The sequence below is a fragment of the Poecilia reticulata genome, chromosome 17 (genome assembly GCF_904066995.2).
Source record: "Poecilia reticulata chromosome 17, P_reticulata-male-v2, whole genome shotgun sequence".
Classification (NCBI taxonomy): Eukaryota; Metazoa; Chordata; class Actinopteri; order Cyprinodontiformes; family Poeciliidae; genus Poecilia; species Poecilia reticulata.
Genome location: NC_088846.1, coordinates 26,757,528 through 26,779,336, shown reverse-complemented (window position 1 = coordinate 26,779,336; position 21,809 = coordinate 26,757,528). Strand labels below are relative to the sequence as shown.

The 21,809-nt window shown below is 37.4% G+C and overlaps 1 protein-coding gene and 2 non-coding genes across 6 annotated transcripts in view; 2 read left to right on the top strand and 1 right to left on the bottom strand.

Annotated features, from left to right (window-relative positions):
* The window catches only part of LOC103479475 (contactin-associated protein-like 4), a 154,810-nt gene that overhangs the window by 4,957 nt on the left and 128,044 nt on the right, over positions 1 to 21,809 (bottom strand). For 3 of the 4 annotated variants that reach the window (XR_014084282.1, XR_014084278.1, XR_014084280.1), the window contains one exon: positions 1,113 to 1,150. The gene's annotated coding sequence lies outside the window, so the exon portion shown is untranslated. Of the gene's footprint in view, positions 1 to 1,112; positions 1,151 to 6,921; positions 7,166 to 21,809 lie in introns of those variants that run through there. The other variant, XR_014084281.1, reaches the window with a different exon arrangement.
* trnal-uaa (transfer RNA leucine (anticodon UAA)) lies at positions 407 to 489 on the top strand. Its single transcript has one exon. It is a non-coding gene; the product is annotated as a tRNA-Leu (tRNA).
* On the top strand, positions 765 to 847 carry trnal-uaa (transfer RNA leucine (anticodon UAA)). Its single transcript has one exon. It is a non-coding gene; the product is annotated as a tRNA-Leu (tRNA).

The following is a 21,809-nucleotide window of genomic DNA, read 5'->3' as shown; positions in this document are numbered from 1 at the left end:
TGGTTGAGGCGTTGGACTTAAGATCCAATGGGCAACAGCCCATGTGGGTTTGAATCCCACTCATGGTAGAGGGTGATTATTTAATTCATGTCATGAGTGTTCCTGATCAAAATGAAAACAAGTTAACTACTGAAGGAAATCATGGCAAATAGGCTTAACTCCCATGTACTTGGGGGTATTATGCATTTTCTCTGAGACCTGTTGATGGATCATATTTCATTGGTGACTTGCTCACCAGTTTTCTACATTGACAAATGCCCATAATATGACTGCTTCAACTCATCCTTAACCAGTCTGAACAATTTCCTCCTACTTGCTTTTTGTTCTCTGAAGGTCCTCATATTCTCATGGCTGCATCATGCAAAATTTAACTGAGTCAAGTACAAAAACAGCTCACTGGACACAAACCAAGATGGCTGAGTGGTTAAGGCGTTGGACTTAAGATCCAATGGGTGTAAGCCCTTGTGGGTTCGAACCCCACTCCTGGTAGAGTCTTCAAAGGCAAACTACATCTTAGTCTGACAGTGAAGGCTTAGATGCTCAGCTTCTACAATGTGCCATTGTTGATACACCCAAGTATGTTGTATATGTCTCATCCTTACCCAGGAGCTGGCCTTTCTCCTTCCTCATCATACAAGTTTAGATATTTTCTAATCGCTTCTGTCAGATGCTCTTTGAAATGTTACCATAATTGAAATTTCACTGATTCAACCTTCTAAGAACACTTAAAAAACTGTTCAATGTGAGTCTGGAACAGAGCAGAAACCAGGATGGCCGAGTGGTTAAGGCGTTGGACTTAAGATCCAATGGGCAACAGCCCTCGTGGGTTCGAACCCCACTCCTGGTAGCTTGCTTGTCATTCAGGGCAGAAAAAAATGTTCAACTACAACAAAGTCTGACATTTAGATTTCTATAAAATATTTAATCTGACATTCCATATGTAAGTTTCTGCAATTAGTAAGACATTTTAGTGTTTTGGCCTTCAAAACTATTGTTACTCTTTGTTGTATTATAATTTTGAGCTGAAATCATAACAAATGAAATCATAACAAATAGAACATCTTCACACTTTATTTATGTTTCTCAATGGTTATAAAATATCACCAACTTACCAAGAGTCAAAGAGAGATTAGATCTGGCATTCAACATCCTGAAAGAAAAACATTTCATTAATCAACTGAAGGTCAGAAAAAGTCATTTTTTTTCTTTGTCTTTGAGAAAATGGTGTCTATAGAAGTGAAAATCATCTTTGCCAGCTTAGAGATGTCAGTTTCCTAGTGAAAGACTAAACAGAAAAAAAGGAAAAACAAAGGTTTCAGTGCAAGATTTCACCAAAATACAGATTTTTATTTGGTTGGAACAACAAACCCTTTAAGTTTCTGTTTGGTGAACTTTGAACTTTCAGGTGAACCAATGTCAGAGGGGTCAGATAGGATAAGGACAAAATTTATGGAGCTAAATTCGGGCCATAAAGATTTGTTCGAAACAAAGGAAATGAAACTGAAAAAATCCCACCCTTGAATCTGAAAAGACGTTTTGAAAAAATGTTTTTTTTCAGTTTCAATTTTTTTTTCTGTCCTTTTCAATTTTGCCCCAAATTATCTCCATAAAATATCTCTAAGCTACAAAGGCTGACATGAGGACATAAACTTTCAGGACAGTTTTGTTCACTTCTTGCTGACATAAACACTTTGCGCAATTATATGGTCAATAGAAACACAACTACTGTTTTGCAGTTTTCCAGAAGTTTCATCCAAATTAGTGGCTCTTAGGAACCACATTAAAGCACCAAATGCGAATAAAGAAAAGGAAAACAAAAATAGTTTTGGTTTTTCTTTTGCGTCTTAAAATCCTGTGCCCTGATTTCAGAAATTAATCTGTTTTAAGTGTAATTTTTACCCACTTATTGTAAAGGTTTATAAAACAAAGCTCCGCCTAAATGATGAAGATGTAAAGACTCATATTTGTCTCCTACGGAGGCGGAGAGCCGGAGTTTATTTGTGTTTTCAAGGTTCTCAGACACCCACATGTGTATTTTAGGTTTCCTTTTCTTCTGTCAGCAAGGTGAAGGCTTACAAAGAGAAAACGGGCCGATGCAGCTTCAGTCACTCTGAGGTCTGTTCATTCATCTGCCTGCTGATAGAAACATCTCAGCTCTGACTGAAGACCTGCTATCAGCAACCTGCAGCAGCCGGAGGAGGAAAATAGGTGAAGCGGAGTCGCTGCCGAGGCGTCCCATCTGTAGCTCAGGTTTCTATTTTAGGCCCAGGGTGATTTTCTATTTTAGAGTCGAGAAACCAGAGAAATCGTTTCTAGCGGTGAACAAATTTAAACTTTTTCTTTATTTTAGATTTTAAATTTAAAAGACACAGTGCAGATGAAAAGTATTCACCTTCTTGGATATAAAAGGTGATCTATCATGCTTCCTTGAACAGGTTAGGATAGATCTGTGGCCTAAACAAAACATTCATAACATTTTCTGCACAAAATTATTCTTAGATAATGAGATTTTAGCTGCTGCTGGCTGGACCCAGCTTGTTTGTGCTCACATGTAAAAATTGCTGCAAACAACCAGATTATTTTTTATAAGCACAACCATCAAGAACACAACAAGAGTTTTCTGAATAATAAGTCAGCAACAAAACACTTGTCTTTTCCAGCAGGAGTATACAGTGGTGAAGCAAGCTACCCAAACATGCTAGAGCTCCACTGGGGTTGCTAGGTTATGGGCGGAACTCCTCTGGGGTTGCTAGGTAACGGCTCATTTTCCAGACACCAAAAAACTTACAGATTGCCAAAAAATGGTTGGGTGTTCTTTTTTTTTTTTTAAACTTGTGCTTTTTAGGAGTAAGAACTCAAATGTTAGTATAAAAATGTGCAAGTAGGAATTTTGTACAATAAGGTCCCTTTTAATCACATTTATTGCTTTTTCAAATCAGTCACGATCAATAAAATTTGGCGCTTTTTTTGACAAAACATAGGTACAAAAAACCCTTTAATGTCAAAATAAAAACATATTTCTACAAAATAATAAAATGAAGCCCTAGGCGAAAATTCAACCTGTAAGACTCTTCCGGCATCATTTATCACCATGGCTTCACCCCAGCCAATCAGGACGCACCACCTCTCTACCTCGATCCAATCACCTGGCAAGAGCTCCTTCACAAGGCGAAGCAACCACAGATCCACCCGCTTCAGTTGTGCTTCAACCCACCTCCTCCCCGGTTCCACCACCAGCCTCCCAGACGCCTCCAGGTCCCTTCAGGACTCCTCTCTCCAAGGTCCGCTCCACCACCAGGGACTGGGCCCGGGGGAAAACCTACCTGAGCTTCGTTCGAGCCAAACATTCGAGCTCGCTGCGATTCTCAGCACGCTCGTCTTCCGCCGGCATCCGAGCGCCAAATTCTCAGTCCAATAAATTGTCTAATTGCTGTTTCTTTCTCTGTGTGAGTCTCTACAGATTGAAATAAAAATAGGCAGCATAGCTCAAGAATAAGAATACTGCATATATTAAAATGCAAAACTAAAAATATATATTTTTGATGAAATTCTAACTAATTAATATCAAACAAAAAGTGTTTTTTAACCCAATCATCATAAGTTAAAAACATTAATTTCGAAATCAGTGGAAGTTTGAAACTTTTGCAGAATAATTTGATAAAAACAGATCAGAGTTCAACATAAATTATGAGCCTTTTTATTTTAATTTTTTCTGTGGTTTCACAGCAGCAAAGCTAAAATTATTATCACTGTAAATGTAAATAAGCACCATGTAGACAGGAGTCTTAATATAGATGTGTGAACATTATTCTGCTTATTTAAAGACACAGTCTGGGGTTGTTGTGTGTGAAAGAAAGATAAAAAAGCACAAAAGGTCAGAATGAGAACTCAGTTTTTAAAGAAATGCATACAATTACAGTAAATATAAAAACAATATCTAATTCACTTGTTCTGATCCCAACTGCAAGCTGAAATATAGTCGTAGTTCAACAACTGAGATAAATATTCAGAGAACTGAATTAGTGAGCAGGTGTGAAGCGGGTCCTTCTTTTCCACCATGTTACTGTGTTACGTTGTGCAAGACAGAATACAGTAGAATACAAAACAAACACTAAATTCACACCTATTCAGGCATAATAATTAGCCACAAGGTGAAATAAAATGAATGTTTTATTTTATTTAGAAGATATAATATCTTATAATGTCCTACCCCTTTCCTACCTAACCATTTATAATCAATTAACTTTCAGAACATCAAAAAGAGACAACTTGTTTCCATTTTACATCATGTTTGATTATTATTTAAATACTATTTATATTATAAATTTCATTATAGACTATGACACAGTCATCTTATATATCATATTTGAAATAAGCTCTGTTTTAATGAGTTTTTTAAATTGGTTTACATTTGTACTTTTTTTAAAATTCATCATTCAATCCATTCCAGACATTTACTCCACACACAGATAAACAAAAACTCTTCCTGGTTGTTCTAATATGTTGTTTTTAAAAATATCCTTCACCTCTTAAATCATAACCACCCTCTCTGTCACCAAACATTTCCTGTATATTGTGTGGAAGTTTTTGATTTCTGACCTTAAACATGAATTGTGTAGTTTTAAATTTTACCAGGTCCCAGAATTTCAGTATATTTGATTTGATAAATAACTGGTTTGTGTTCCCAATATCCCACTTTATGTAGTATTCGGATTTATTTTTTTTGTAAGACGTATAATGGCTGTAAATTTGTTTTGAATGTATTCCCCCAAATTTCCACACAATATGTTAAATGTGGTACAATGAGTGTGTTATATAGAATAAACAAGGATTTATAGTCCAGGACAAAACTAATTCCTCTTAGAACAGCAACACTTTTGGCTATTTTAGATTTTACTAGGCTGATCTGTGGTTTCCAGCTAAACTTATCGTCTAACATGACACCCAAGAATTTTATTTCATGTACTTGTTCTAAATCAACACTGTCAATTGTTATTTTAATTGGATTATTTTTCTGTTTTTTATTGTTTCCGAATATCATGAATTTAGTTTTATCTGAATTTACTGATAATGTATAGTTTTTGAGCCAATGTTGTAATTTTTCCATTTCTGTGTTGACCACTTCCGAGAGTTGTTGAATGTTTTCTCCACTACAGTAGATACTTGTATCATCTGCATTAAAAATGTAATAAAAAATCTGAATTTAAAAGCTTACCGCTTCGTTAAGCCTGTTTGTTGCCAACTGCAGATTTCTGTATGTTTCTGCGGCACGAAGGAAAGAAAACGGTTTGTGACCTGGTTGGGAGAAAGTCTTTGAACTGGTCTCTCTCTTCTCTCTTTCAGGCTCTAAAAGCGGGTTATCTCCTCTGGTGAGAGCGGAGGACAGTCAACGACTCATTCTGACATTTTTATCAGCCTCTGCAGAGCTTTTCTTCTCAGCCAGCAAACCTACCACTGCATGCAAACACGCTCTGAACAGTAGCATAGCACCATATTTATCACTATTTACACATATTATTCAGAGCTGCAGAGGAGTTTCTGTCCAGCTTAGGTGTTCAGATATTTGGATCCCCAGGAGCTTAAACTGGCAAATAATGACAGCAGACAACTTTTTTTCAAACATTTTACAATAAGAACTTAAAATGTACACAATAAGGCCAAATTTATTCAGTAACCAAACTCAGAAATGTAATTTAGATGTATAAAATCCAGAGCCTCGCTGTGCAGAATGGGAAGCCGTTTGTAAAATGACAAAATCAAAAACAAACTGTAATCATTTGGGCTGTCATATTTTCACCATGTCATCCATTAATGTGTAAAAGTCAGTTTCAAACTGTACATATTTATATTAGCAACCTAAATACTAAGTTTACAAGCTAAATATTAATTTTGGGGGGAAGGGGCGTGAAACAATTTTAATATTTAGTCTATAAACTAAATGTTTAGATCCAAACTAAATATTCAGTTAGTAAGATAAATAAGCTAACTATTTATTTTGGAGCTAAATATTTAGCACAAAACTTTATTAGTTTGTAATTTAAATGTTAGCTCCAAACTAAATATTTAGTTAACAAACTAAAAAAAGATAACAATCTAATCTAATCTAGTCAGCAAACTAAATGCTTAGCTTGTTGACTAGACATTTATCTCCAAACAAATATTTAGTTAGCAGGCTACAAAGGTTTACGTAATTTGAAGCTAAACATTTAAGTGTTTAACTTCAAACTAAATATTTCAAACAGAGGTTAATATTTAGTTTGTATTTAGATATTTAGTTTGCAAACTAAGTATCTAGCTTGCTTGCTAGATATTTGGTGTTTGGAGCTGCTAAATATTTAGCTCCAAACATAATTAGTTAGCAAATTAAATATTTAGAACCAGACTAAATATTTAGTTAGCCAGCTAAAAAAAACTAAATATTTAATTTGAAGCTAAATATTTAACTTGCTGACTAAATATTTGCCTCCAAACTAGTTAACAAGCTAAAAAAAGATAACTATACATTTTGAGGCGAAATATTGGAATTTTTAGCTTAAAACTGAATATTTAGCACTGTTTTGAGACTGAGACATTTTGAAAATATCGGCTAGGAATGCGACTTAATACAACATCTAAGTGGTTGTAAGTGGTACAAATTGGATTTTTGGGGATTGAAATATATCTGAAGTGGGGGTCACTCAAACTGCCGTGAAAAAGTCAGATCTGGGTCGCAATATGGAAAACAAACAAATAAATAGGATATGGGTGCATTTGCCTGCTGTATGAAGGCAACAGGAGATAAACAACAATTGGTGAATCTGTAATTATGTTAAACCACAGATTTAACATAATCACTCAAGATAAATAGGCAGAGAATGTTCCATGTTTATTTTTCACTATTTCATTGCATTTCAGCAAAAAATAATGGCAGATTTATGAAAAAATATTCCTTAAATAAATGATGCGTTGCCGTGCATCCTGCTGCATCGGCGGAGTTTTTCCATCCTCCTCACTCAGAAGCCTCTGTGTTTATCCACACAGTCATCACTGCGATGAAAGGCAATCAATCCAGGACTTTTTCCAGGTGAGGTGCTTTTATTATTTCAATTTCCCAGGAGCTTCTCTTCCTCTCAGCGCCGTCCCTGTTCGGTCATTCCTGCCTGAATTGTGATTCCTTCTCATTTCTCTGCAGCAAAAACAAAAAGGCTGAACAAATGAGTCTGCACCTCCATTTGCTCTTTGTCGATAATGCTCTCACAACGCCAGCCGTTTTTCCTTATTCTCTTTCTATATCATTTACTTTTATATCCCGGCTTGATGTGAAAACAACACAAGGCGACATAAATCACGAGTTTGAACACTTCCCATTCATGCAGCAGTTTGTGTTGCCGTCTTTTCCCAGAAGGCCGTTCGGCTCGCAGCAGCTGACCACCCACTGCTCGGCCCGCATGCCTCGGCCAGGCCCCAGAGGCTCATGGGTAATCTGTCTTCCACCTTCTGCGAGTCGTCCCGTCTCATCGCTCGCCAAGAACACAAATCCACTCCCACTCAGCCCTAATTAGCTGTTCAGCGCACAATCAAGGCCGCAGTTACTGCGGCGCGGCCAAGGCGGGTCTGGAAGAACCGGACCGGAGCTGAAATGAAGTTTCCAACCAGCCGTTGTTTTGTTGACACGCCACTTTCAATAATCTCTCAGAAATCAGCGTTTTTCTTTAATCTACATCAAATTTCCGGACAGAATGCAATCAGCGCTTCCTCGTCTCCAGAGGGAGAAAATGGATGTGAGCAGATCTGCATTAATTCTCACCGACTGAGCCGATCGTTTCCCGCTAACATGTCAGCGCAGGACGCAATGATTAAGAGTGACGCCGCGGTTCGTTTCTGGAAAACGCTTTGAGAAGCTGAATTTAAGAGGAGCAACGACTGCAGATGGCAGTAAATCATTTATTATCAGCTGCTCTGAATGTCCCAGGTCATCAGGAAGTAACAAGGAAGTTATCAGGATTAGAAAAATTTGTATAATTTGTAAAACACAATGTGCTACAGCCACAAAAAGCAAAAAATAAAAACTCACTCTCAATAGGAGGCGTCGTTTTTAGCTTGACAGCAAGTTGCAAAAGGTGGTAAATTATATGCAAACTGTGTCAAAAGTCAAATTCTGTCACTTTAAAACTGCAAAACGGGCAGTATTGTGTAAAATTTACTTTTTTGAACTTTACATTACTTAATAATGGTATTAACTCATCAAAAACATACATGGAGTGTTGCTTTGATTCCTTCCTGCAAGTTTGAGAAATCATTTAGCAAAGACCTGGTGAAACTGTTCATCTGCTGAGCTCACTACACTTCTCAGAGTAACGCTGGTAAAAACGTCGTTAAAGGGTTAATGGAGGAGCCATGCTGTGATGACTTCCTGAAGGCGGAGTTTCAGAAGGAGTTTTTAAAGAGACAGAGGCCCAATTTTAAGACGTCAAATCACAAAGTGAGATTTATTTTCAGTTATGTTTGACATAAATAGTATTTTTATAACAACTGAAGGTAGCATAGTTACTTGTGGTATAAATAAGTGCACGTGCAACACACAACACTGCACCTTTAAGGTGTAAATTACTGTGTTTAAAAAGCTCAATTTAGCAACAAACTTTGGCTGCTTCATAATATGAAAAAAATCTGGTTCACAGGAGACACCGCCTCGTCTCGAGAACATCTCAGACAGAAATCAGTCGCCTACCCAGAAAAGACTTCACATCGGCTTTTACTTCAATTCCTCTCCTGGAAAATAAAAAGAAACTACAGAGAAAGCTGCAGCATGTGAAGAATCTGATTCTGATGAAAAGGTTCTGCTCTCATCTATACAACCCAACATTTGCAGGATGGATAGTATCCTCTTCAGCAGCTCCCTTTGTAGAAAACAATAAAAATATTCCTCCACTTCTGATCTTTCAGCCACTTTTCTGCTGTGGAGGCTCTGAGGAGCGATGAGGAGCGATGAAGAGCTCCAGAGACAGGCTGACAGTCAGACAGTAACAGGACCGATTCACTACAGTCGGGAGGAGGATGATGCAGCCGGACGCGTTGTTGTGCAGGCGTTCACTCGGCAGACGTGGCTGAACACGAGAAGCCGACAGTAAAATGGAGCCACTACTTTTCTGCTCAAAGCTGCCAGAGAACAAAGACGGAGGAGTTTGATGGGAAAAAACTTTTTACTTTCTTAGTGGAAATGTTTTCAGTTTGGATGAGATGAATGAGTGAAAGAATGACATATTTGGTAACACTTTATTTGAAGGGGGGGTGAATAAGACTGTTATGACACTGTTATAAACATGTCATAACACCTGTTATTAACATGAATAAGCCTTTATGAATATTTATAACTGTTGTCATAAAGTGTCATTTGGTAAATTATGACACTTTTAATACAAAGTTGACATTATTCAAAATGTCTTTGTTATGACAACTTGACATTAACCAGGAAATCATTACTGTTTAAACTTTACCTTTAATAACATAAAGTTACCTAATTTTTAAAGTGCAATCAGTAAAACTTTTATAACAAATTTAAACAGTAATGATTTCTTGGTTAATTTCAAGTTGTCATAACAAAGACATTTTCAATAATGTCAACTTTGTATTAAAAGTGTCATAATTTACCAAATGACGCTTTATGACAACAGTCATAAATATTCATGTTAATAACAGGTGTTATGTCATGTTTATTACAGTGTAATTACAGTCTTATTCACCCCTTCAAATTAAGTGTTACCAATTTTTTTAAAACTGAAAGCAGCAAGAGTTGCTTTAACTTTCAGTATGAAGTGTTTGGAAACTTCTGCTAATGTGGGAGTGCTGAAGGTTCTTCAAGCAGTTAGATACTTAGAGTCATGCTCTTATTTTGAAGTGGGTGAAACTGTTCTGTTTGCTCCACTCATGTCTCTTTTCCCCTCAATAATTTATTTTAAACAAAAAATAGTTTTTTATTGGTCTTAATTTCCTAATTCATTCGTTCTATGCGAAAAATTATTGTAAACGGTCGACACACTTCCACTAATGAGCTAAAGTACACATTTTTTTGTTTAGCTCTTTAGCTAACTCTGAAAACATTTACCGTATTTCGCTTCCCCTAAATAAATTCTAAACTTTTATTTTATATGACAGTTTATTGAAGTGGAAGTTTACAAAAGTGTTGAAGTTTCGGTTATCTACTATTAAGAATTCCTCATGTTTATATTCATGCTCTTACTTTGAAGGGCAGTTCCATTTCCTCTCTTCGTGTTCGTTTTTAATTACCTAAAAACTTTATTCCAAACAAACATACATGAAAAAAATACACAAATACAATGAATTAAATTGAAGTTAGCGCTTTAGCATTAGCTTCTGCTAAATATTCAGTTAGTGTAGCACATTAGCGTTAGCAGAACTAGTGTGTATGATTAGCGCTTTGGGTTTAGCAAAGCCAACATTGTAGTTAGCGGTGTCTGCCACTGATGTCCTAATAGTAATAAGCCTAAAGTAAGATAATAATCTAAATAAGTGAGAATTTAGCATTTTTATGATAACTTCCAAAAGCAATGAACATCTTTAACTACAAAGATGGTTTGTTGTACAGGTTTGAATTTACAATAAAGTATGAAATTAAGCCAGTGAGGACATTTCCTGATCCAAAGAAGCAAACAAACTGGACGTAAAAACACTAAACACTCATTGTTTCCTTAACGCAACCAGCTCAATCTTAAGCATTTACAGAGAAACTATTTCCATGTGGCACATGGAGTCTCAGAGTTGATCAATGCCAGATTGTTGAAGCAGCAGATGAAGAAAGCTGCTGAGTTTGTTTCAAGAAGAGGAGCTGTGTTTGAAACCCAAGGTTGTTTCGAACTTGAAGCGCTGTGCGGTCTCTCATCTGACAGAAGCTGCTTGTCTGAACAAAGAAAAACTCGCTTTGTTGCAAATCTGACAGCTACATACTGTAAAAGAACACAAACAAATTAAAATGAGGCAACAAACGTGGAGATTTTTCAGAGTTCAAGCCAAAAAAACAAACCAAACCAAACCAAAAAAACAGAGCATGGTCTTTTATCTTGGGTCTGACAGTTCTGACATTATAATCAGAATCCTGCAGAACGCTGAGTGCAGGTTTCCTCCTGACACACTTCTTCCTCCCAGAGCAACTCCATCCAGTCAGGAAATAACCGCAGGAAGTCTGAGGTCGTTTCATGTGTTGCTTGATTGTGAATTTATACAATAAAGATAAAGCTGTCATTCCTGCACCACAGGGAAGAAACACCCTGAGGGGGCAAATCTGGAGTTTTAATGCCTCTGCTGAGCAAACGGGCAGATCCCGGCGTTCAGGCAGGTGGATTATCCAGGATCTGTGAGGCTCCAACGGGTCACACTGGAGGTAAAGCTGCCGCTCCTGCGGTACGTCAGGTAATTAGATCAACAAATCTCCAGGACCGCAGGTAGAAATAAGGATATTCAAATGGGCTCAAGAGGGAACTCAGTGGCCATCTTAAAGGTAAAACATCATCAAGAGTTTAATTTTGGACTCGGTTTGTTTTGTAAATTCATTCCTTAATATTGATGAAAAGCTCCAGTTCCAGTGGCTTTTTATTTCACTTATAACACGACATTTTTTCCACGTTATAAATGGAGTAACCTACCAGTGAAACCAGTACTTTTTTCATCAATATGAAGGAATGATTGACCTAAAACAAGCTTCTATTTATTGCTGTAATGTTATCTCTACCTTAGTTTTGTCTTATTTCAAGTGAACTCAGATATTTGGACCAGAAATTGGACCAAAAAACTTGTTAAGGTTTTGTGTTTTTGCAGTGCAGATCAGCTTATTTCTATGGCGCCAATTCACAACAAATGTCAAGATTCAAAGTCAAATCCAATTTGATCCCAGTTATCTAATAACGCAGACTTTATCATCCCAAGACAAAACAGACTGTGCTGCGTAGGAATGAGGGCAAATTGCACAACAGTTCACTAAAACACAAACCACTGCATTCAAAAACCTAAAGCAACGGTTTTTGCTACATTATGCTGTCTTGAACAGGTTAGGACACAAAACATGTTCATTACATGTTTTTCACAAAATCATTTTAGATAGTGGCTGCAAACAGATGCGCAATTATACAACCGTGCAGCTCTGAGAGGCATTAGTAGAGCCTCCTGCACAACCAACAAGAATGCAGCAAGACGTTTCTGGAAGGAAAGTCAAAAACAAAACACTCATCTTTTCCAGCAGCCGTTGTACAGCGCATACAGTGGTAAAACCAGCTGACCAAACATCCTGGAACTCAACTGGGTTGCTAGGCGACGAGGCTGAGCTCAAGGGGTTGCCAGGTAACAGTGCAGTGTGACTCAACAATCTGGACGTTTTTGAAACGGCTCATTTTCCAGACACCAAAAAACATTGACTTATTGCCAAAAACAGCCAAGTGTTTTTTTTTTTTATTTTTTACGTGTTTTGACTGTTTTTTAGAAGCAGTAGAAACTCAAATGGAAGAACAAAAACATGCAAAATGTGAATTTTGCCTAATAGATCACCTTTAATATGGGGTTATTTGCTATTTTTGAACCAGCAACATACAGAAAACTGATTGAGGAAGACATCTGTACAAACTGTTGCTTTTTTTTTTTGGCCTTATCATAAATGTCTACAAAAATGTAAAAAAAAAAAGATGATAAACTCTTGTTTCTTTGATGTAAAAACTGATCGAAGTGATTCTGATTGTTCTTTATTGTCAGGTCATTTTTCATTCACGCTCCTCGATCCTCTGAAGCGAAACCGTCTGCAGAAAAAAATCACAATTTCTCCCGTATTCACCCAAATCCGTCTCTGTCCAACAGAGTCCGGCGCGGCGCGGAGCGGTAATCCATCACCGCGGCTCTGACCTTGGGACACGGACAGCATCGCGGCGGCGGGGCTGAACTTTAACAGCCGCTCCGACCGGATGGGCAGGAACCCGGACGCTGCTTTCAGGTGGAACAGTTTCACTGCGTAACTGAAACATTCAGAGGGAGTTCTGTAGTTTAAATACCAGCTCGTCTGATCGGAGGGAGGAAGTGAGTGAAACCTACGGGACGAGAGGCGAATAAAAAAACACCGTCTGCGCCGGACGCAACGCTCAATCACAGTTGTTTTCCTTTCTTCTGTTTAAGTTTCAATTTGTCACCCGGTGCGGCGGAGGATTTCTCACAAGACTCTTGAATTTCAATCAGGATCTTGAGGTTCACCTCACCCGCCTTTGGCATTTCAGAGCAACTATAGAGGCTTCTAAAAGTTTTCTTACTCCTTCAACTCTTTTCTTGGACAATTTGTCATGTTGTAGCCAGAAACTTTAACAAGATTCTGGAGAGATTTCAGGCAAAGCAGAGGATGAGGAGGAAAGATCTGCTTTGGTTGCTGGACATTAAATCGTCTTAAACGATAATACTGTTGTTTTGAAACCATTTTCTAGTAATATAATGGTAATAATAATGCCAGAACACATTCCCAAATATCAATAAGCTTTAAATTATAATGAACATTTAACTCTGGACCTGGAAGACATTTTAAATATCCAGATAAATAAACAAAACAACAGAAACAATAAATAAAATTAATTTTGAAGTCTTTAAAGAAAACTATCCTTCAAAATAAAAAGCTAGTCTTCATCAGATTGAAGACTTTTAATATCCAGTTTTTGGAACTAAGAGGAAAATGATAAATCATGTAAATTAAAATTATTGAGCTCATTTTAATGGGAAGAATTAAACTAGAACTAAACGTAACTAAGAACTAATAAAAACTAAATGAACAAACAAGAAGTCACAATGAAATAAAACTAAAAACTATTGTATCATTGCTTAAACAAAATGCAGCATTTGTACTGAGCAGTTGTTAGCACACTCATGCTAACCCGCTAATAGCAGAACTAATTGTTCTTCTTTAGTGCTTTTGCTGACTTTGAAAGCATTTAGCGCTCTTAGTATTTATCCAGAACAATGAATCTACAGGAAGCTAAGAGTGCTAAACGCTTTCAAAGTCAGCTAAAGCACTAACTCAAAGACTGGCTCTGCTATTAGCAGGAGTGTGTCCAAAAAACCCAGACAAGTAAATTAGCATTTTACAATTTACCTGGAAATATTCATTTAGGTGAAGCTAAGTAGGCTAAACGTTTTCAAAGTTAGCAAAAGTGCTAAGTGTAAAATTAGCTCTGCTATTAGCGTAAAAGCAGAAATGTGCCCACCGCTGTAAATACGTTGTGTTTATTACATAAAATCAAATTAAACACATTGAAGGTTTAATCTGTGAGCACAGCTCGTGTTAAACATCTTTCCTGATTCAGCATTTTTCTGCACGCTGAGTCACTTTAATTTGCACCGACTTTAATCGAAGATGCTCTCTCACTGCGACTCTCAAACTGCAAAATAAAATAAAACTAAAAAAACAGCAACGATTTTTAAACTGTAAAATCCGCCTGTTGGGGAAAATTAAACAGCATTTGGAAGTCGGCTGTGCTGCTCTCTGTAAGCAAAACAAATAAATACAGAAACCCCTATCTCAGCTTAAATAGATCTCTTTACGGATGCATTATTCATGTGCCCTTCAGCAGACATGGCTTTAAATTATAGCTGGAAAACATTTCTCTTGCCTCGTTGTGGGGTGAATATATTGCCCTTTTAAAGCATCAGCAGGCCCGGTTGACACTAATGATTCCGGCTACAGCTGACTATAACCTACTTTACGTATCCGGCGGTTCGGAGAATAAATCCAACTGTCACAACAGGGAAAGGTGAGAGGAGATTTGTGTGTTTGGGTGAACCTCGGCTCATTGAAACGGTTCTCCGTGCATCACAAGGAAAACTCAAGAATGTCAGAATAACTTCCTCACGGGAAACGTTCCACCGGGATAAAAATATAAATAAATATGAATTGGACAATATAGGCAGCTTACAACGGCGCATTAGGGCGATTATAAATAGAAAGAGGAAAACTGAAATGTTCAGATTGATCTCAGAAACTTTCTGGAAAAAACTTTGAAATTTCTGAGTTTGAAAAGTCACAAATTTATTAGAAAAAAAAATCAGAAATTTAGAGATTAATCTTAGAAAATTTCTAGGATATTTATTGAATTTCTGAAGTGGAAAATCTGATAGGAAAAACTAATTAGTTTTGTGATAAATCTCAGGAATTATTAAAAGTTGAAAATTTCCACTTTCTGTAACTTTTGATTTTCAAATGTTGAACTTTTCACTTTTGAAAACCAGAAATTTCCAAGTAAAAAAAAAAAATCCTATACTGATGGCAGATTTTCTGTTTTTATTATTTCAATTTTGAAACTCAGAATCTTTTTTGTTGCTTTTTCTAGAAAATTTCTGAGATTTTCTAGAAATTTTTTTCAGAATTTTTCGGAAAAGAATATTTCAGAAATTTTTTTTCCCCAAATGTTTGACTTTTCAAACTCAGAATTTTTCTAGAAAAAGCGTGGAAATTTCAGAAATCACAAATATTCTATGTTTCTATTAGAACTTTTTTGAATTTTGAAAATCCAGTTTTTTTAGTTTTTCTAGAAATTTTCTGAAAACAAAAGTTCAGAAAATGTTTGTTTTTCTCAATGCAAACTGAGAAAAACACATTTTGTATTGTTTTCCCTCAAACAATAGAATATTTCTGATTTGCATTGTTTCTGATTTTTCTCTCACAAATTTTCTACTTTTCAAATTCTGAAATTTCCCATTTTTTTTCTAGAAAATTCCAGAGACCAGTCTCAAAAATCCAGATTGTTTTTTTTGGCAGAAATTTGCTCCTCCTGTTTTTATTTGGTTTTATTTGCCCTGGTGTAGCAGCCTGTGCTCACATCGGAGTTATTTTCAGTGAATCCTGACAATGAGACGGAGCCGAAGCACGAAGCTCAGGATGTACGACGGTAATTTGGAGGAGAATAAAGAAAGAAAAAGAAAGAAAAGGCCTCAGCTGGGCAGAAAATAGCTCCCCATTTCCCTCTGAGAGATAACGAATAAAGAGCTTCTGTAAATGTCAGTTTGTGGGCGAGGGTAATGGCAGGTGTGCCACAGGGCAAATGAGAGTGTTTAGCTGGAAAAAGCTTCATGATATTTACAGTAATGGGACAGTTTGGCTGATACCTGGAGGGAAATGGAGGCGTCCCACTGGGATAATTATGTGGGCCGGTGTCATTCTCATGAAGAGTCGGTGCGTCGCATGTCACCTCACGCTCCAACTCGTTTAGGGAAAACATGGAGAAGCTGGCGTCTGGGCAGGTGAGGAGATTTATTCAGGCTGCATCAAATTGTGATAAGATTTAAAATATACAGGATTTTTATTGCTACGGTTTGAGCTGGAAAGGTGTTATACTGCTGCTGGCTTCAAAGAGGAACAAATCTTCAAATGTATCAAAATAAAAAAAAATTATACAGCAGCCTTCCTATTCATGAGCACCTCTGGTAAAGATGTGTAAACCTTAAAACATTAATCTTCCGTTGCAGGAGGTTCCCAAAGGGGAAAATGATAAACTCAGGAAGAAAACATAATATTTTCATTTATTTTTAATCACAGGTGCAACAACTGAGAATTTTAGGAACAAATAATGTACTTTTCCTGTTTTTCGTCTAGAAACAGTTAATCTGTAATGTTCTAGTGCGGCTGGATGGGCGATAAAAATAAAAACAAGTGTATACCAAATCTGAATTTCTCGCTTTCTTTCATAAAAAAAAGTTACAAATGATAAAAAAATATATTTTCAAAAACTGGCTTTTATTTCAGTCGTCCCTTCTGTGAGATGTAAGAAGGAGTAATATTGATTAATTATGAGACTTTTTTCATAATATTAGCAGAATAATGACAAAGAAGAAGAAGTTGTTTTAATGAGAAAACAGCTTGAAAAAGTAGTTATTTTGGGGGATTCACATGAAATAACTAATTCTCCTCATATTATGACTTTATTATTTTTGATTTTATTGCCTTATTACATTTTTCTTGTGATATTATGACTATTTTTGTAAAAAAAGAGAAAAAATCCTTGTCTGACACTAACATTTAGTTGCAGTTGTTCTGAATTCAAACCCCAAATAAATAGAAGCTGTAAAACACGCTTGTGAAACAAGATGGCCGCCCTGGGCGCTGACGTCACTCTGAACTATGGAAACCCATGGAGTTCATTGGTAGAAAAAAACTGTTTTTCCAAAAATTAAATCTTCAAAAACCAAAAATTCAGTCAATAAAATCTACTTAGTTCTCCATTCTGGTTGCTAATTTATGTATTTCTATACGACATTATAGAAACAGGCCATTCAAGCAGACAGTTGAGTTGGGATAACGTCAACGGTCTGTAAATCCACAGTTGGACGTTCGAGGCTGCAGGCAGCTGAGTGAGAAACCACCCTGCTACCCTGATCGATATTTACCCCCCTGGGCTTCAGAAACTGGACCAACAGCCTGAAATCCAACCAGAAACCGTATCGCTGAAGGAAGAAACCACACAGCAGCTCCGCTCAATCACTCCATCAGGTTCTCCGGGTAAAAGCTCAGACGGAAAGTCAGAGGACTCGTCTTCTGTGGTCAAATCAGAGCTCGCGTATAATATCGGTTTCTATCACCAAATGGTGAAATAAAATATCTGTGATGATACTGTGATGTTTATGGTATGCCTATATCATAAACTCTTCTTTGTGGAGAGAAAGAAGAGTTTGTAAAAATGAAGTGTTACGGAGTGAAGCTTCTTCAAACAAAACGGAGGTTCGTATGTCTTTTACTGAACCTTTCTGTTCAGTTCTTTATTGAAGAGCGAAAACGGCGACAGCTGATAACGGCAACAACTCTTCGTTACCAAGCCAACCAAAATATCAACAAAGCAAGATAGTGACAAAACAGAACCAGATACTTAAGCATTCTTCAAAATAAAAGACTTCTTCTATTCAAATAAATCATGTCTTGCACTTAAATATATTTCACTTCATCCTTGTAATTATATACAATCATATTCTATTCAATTAATAATAATCATGTAATTTATGCTTAACATATAATTGTAAATCAGTCACTTATCATACTGAACAACATACAAGTGTAAAAAAAGTCACAACATGAAGGTACCATTAGTTAGCCTGACTCCATCTAGATCTTTGTTCTGCACAAAGTTTTCAGTTCTGCTAATTTAAAAGTTGAATTTGAATCCAAAGCAGTCAGATTTATCTCTTCTTTTTTATGAAAATAAAGTTATGTTACAAGAATACAGTTGTAGAAATAGGAGAATAAAGTCATATGACAATAAAGTTGAAATAATATAAGAATAAAGACGTAACATTAGGAGAATTAAGTAATAATTTTATGTGAACACCAAAAAACTAACAAAAATGTAATTATAAAAGCCTTTTTCTCATTAAAACAACTTTATTTTCTCATTTTATTCTCCTAATAATATGAAATAACTTGTACATGTGAACATGGTGTACACACATGCTACACCACGTTGCTACATGGAATTTAGCGGAAGCTAATGCTAAAGGGCTACTTTCAATTCAAATATCTGCCCTTAAAAAACTACGACCATAAGGAATTAATTTAATAATAATTTATGTTGGGGTGTGCTGTGGTGGCTCAGGGGTTAAGCACAACCCACATATGGAGGCCCCAGTCCTCAACGCAGCCGTCGCAGGTTTGATTCCCAGCCTGGCGACCTTTGCTGCATGTCTTCCCCCTTCTCTCATTACCCTGTTTCCTGTCAATTAACTATCAAATAAAGGCCACTAGAGCCAACAAAAAACATAATTTATGTTCTCTATTGCCCTTACATATTATTTTTATTTTATGCTTATGTTTTGTTCTGTTTATTTTGTTTCTGTACGTTTCTTGTAAAGAATAAAAAGAGAGAAGGTGAGGACAGGAAGTGAAACTGCTATTAATAAACTTCAGAATAAGAGCATCAATAGACCAGTCGATAACCAAAACTTCAACAAAGTAAATTAGGATTTTACAATTTATTTAAAAAAAATTAATTTAGGAAAGCTAAGTGTGCTAAAAGTTTTCAAAGTTAGCTAAGGCGCTAATCCAAAACCTAGCTCTGCTATTAGCGGATTAGCAGGAGTGTGCCCATCACTGATTATTTGTTGTCTAGGCTTCAAAGCATAAATGATGAGCTGGATGTGGAAACAAACTCAAAGTTTCATGGGTTAGAAAATAACTTCAAAGCCGGGAAATTAAAGATTTTAAAAAGTTTTCTGCTGCAAGGAGACAAGCATTTTCCTGGTGCTGCTTTCTGCAGATACAAGCTGTTTCCAGCGACTAAAGGAGAGGATGATGAGTGCAATTTACAATCGCACCAAACAAAACGATAAAAAACATCTTGCTTGGGTTTTTTATGCGAAGACATAATAAAGTCAACCCTTTCTACTGTGCTGGGTCAACTTCACCTCCCTCGCTTTGGAAATAGTTGCTGCTGTATCGGAGGAAATGAAAATAACCCAAACAGACTCGCAGATTGAAGGACGACGATAAGTAAATAAAACTGTGTTTGCTTACAACAGATTCAAAGAGCTGCGATGGCAGCTTGTCCAAACATCCAAATCCCAGGATCCTGCAGGAAACAGGCCCGGCACAAACAACAACGGCAGTCTGTCAGCGAACAAAGGAGCCTGGCTGTATTTATAGCCAGTGGGAAGACGACAAACGCGATAATTTAAAAATGAGCTGGTGAGAAGAGTCCAAAATGTTATTTTCGCTGAGGTAAAGATGGATTTGGTCCCCAAGGAGGCGCATCATTATCTGCAATAAGGATCCAAACTGGAGCAAATATGATTAATCCTCTGCCTCCAACTTAGTCACTTACTGCAAAACTGAAGCTCAGATACTCAAAAGGTAATTTGCAAATTTTGAGTGAACTTTAAAAATTCTGCACATAGAAAATGCGAATTGTTTTTTCCATCTACTGGTTTGGAGCGAATCAACAAGGCTAAAGCATATTTTCACCAGATGTTGATGCTACGCTACGGCTGTAACAGACAGGAAGTAGCATGGAGTTCGTGGCTCTGGTAAGGCACAGACCAACCCGTGGAAAGGAAATTTCCCTAAGTCAGAACTTATTCTGCAAATTTCCATCTGCCCTTTTCCTTTTCATTACTAAGTTGTGTGAACATTAGAAATAACACTTGAAATGAGACAATAAAATAAAAATAACAAGTTAATGTTTTTACAGGAACATTGTACCGTTTTATAGTACAATCAAGTAACGGTATGTACGGTGGCCCTGGAGTGCAAATCCCTCAACACAACTATAAGCTGAAAAAGTCAACAATGTTTTTCTTAATTTGTAATTTTACTTAGGTAATGTTTCGAATATGTTGTTGTGTTTTTCCAATTTGTAATTCTGTTTAGTGACATGTTTTTAAATCAATATTAAGGAGTTATTTACTTAAAACAAAATGCTATATCTTTCTGAAGATTTACTTGCATGTTAGGTTTGTTTCATTTCAAATGTAGGAAGATATTTGCAGTAGAAACTTACAAAAATACTTAAAAATTTGTGGTTTTGTAGTGAAGGCAGAGTTTTGGATAAATGGGCGGAGCTTATGATAAAAGGGCAGAGCTTTGGGTAAATGGGCGGAGCTTATGATAAAAGGGCGGAGTTTGGGATAAATGGGCGGAGCTTGTGATAAAAGGGCGGGGCTTTGGGTAAATGGGCGGAGCTTATGATAAAAGGGCAGAGCTTTGGGTAAATGGGCAGAGCCGTCGTGGTGAAGAGAGAGCTGAGCCAAAAAGCGAAGCTCTCGATTTACCGGTCGATCTACGTTCCCACCCTCATCTATGGTCATGAGCTTTGGGTCATGACCGAAAGAACGAGATCACGGGTACAAGCGGCCGAAATGGGTTTCCTCCGCAGGGTGGCTGGGCTCTCCCTTAGAGATAGGGTGAGAAGCTCGGTCATCCGGGAGGGACTCAGAGTAGAGCCGCTGCTCCTCCACATCGAGAGGAGCCAGTTGAGGCTCGGGCATCTGGTCAGGATGCCTCCTGGACGCCTCCCTGGTGAGGTGTTCCGGGCACGTCCTACCGGGAGGAGGCCTCGGGGAAGACCCAGGACACGCTGGAGGGATTACGTCTCTCGGCTGGCCTGGGAACGCCTTGGGATTCCCCCGGAGGAGCTGGAAGAAGTGGCTGGGGAGAGGGAAGTCTGGGCCTCCCTTCTGAAGCTGCTGCCCCCGCGACCCGACCCCGGATAAGCGGAAGAAAATGGATGGATGGATGGATGGATGGCAGAGCTTATGATAAAAGGGCGAAGCTTTGGGTAAATGGGCGGAGCGTATGATAAAAGGGCGGAGCTTTGGGTAAATGGGCAGAGCTTTGTATAAGCAGACATCAAGGTATCTTGAATAGCTGTCATGACAAATTCAAGGACCATTTTTCTGTTTGGTTTTTTCCAGTTTGTGTATGGAAAGATTAAAAATGTCCAAAATAAATAAAGAAATAAACTTAAATGTGCATGAATGAGTCAAATCAACACTGCTGGTTTCTTTTTGAGTAGATATTAATATTATAACATGATTAAAGAGTAGATTTCCATAAATTCTGTCTTTAAATGCCATACAGGAAACATTCGTCCTGTTCTTTCATCTTTATGTTCTGCTTCTGGTCTTTCCACCTCCTGGCATTTGGGTCATTTTCCTGCCGTAAATCTCTGCGTTATTCGCCTCCACGCCTGGACAGCCATGTAAACAGCAGCCCTGCACTGTAATTACCACCACATCCAGCTGTATTAGTGTCTGCTCAGGTAATGGAGAGGTGAGGATGGGTTCACAGAGACGGATCTGCATGGTAATGAGGGAAGCTG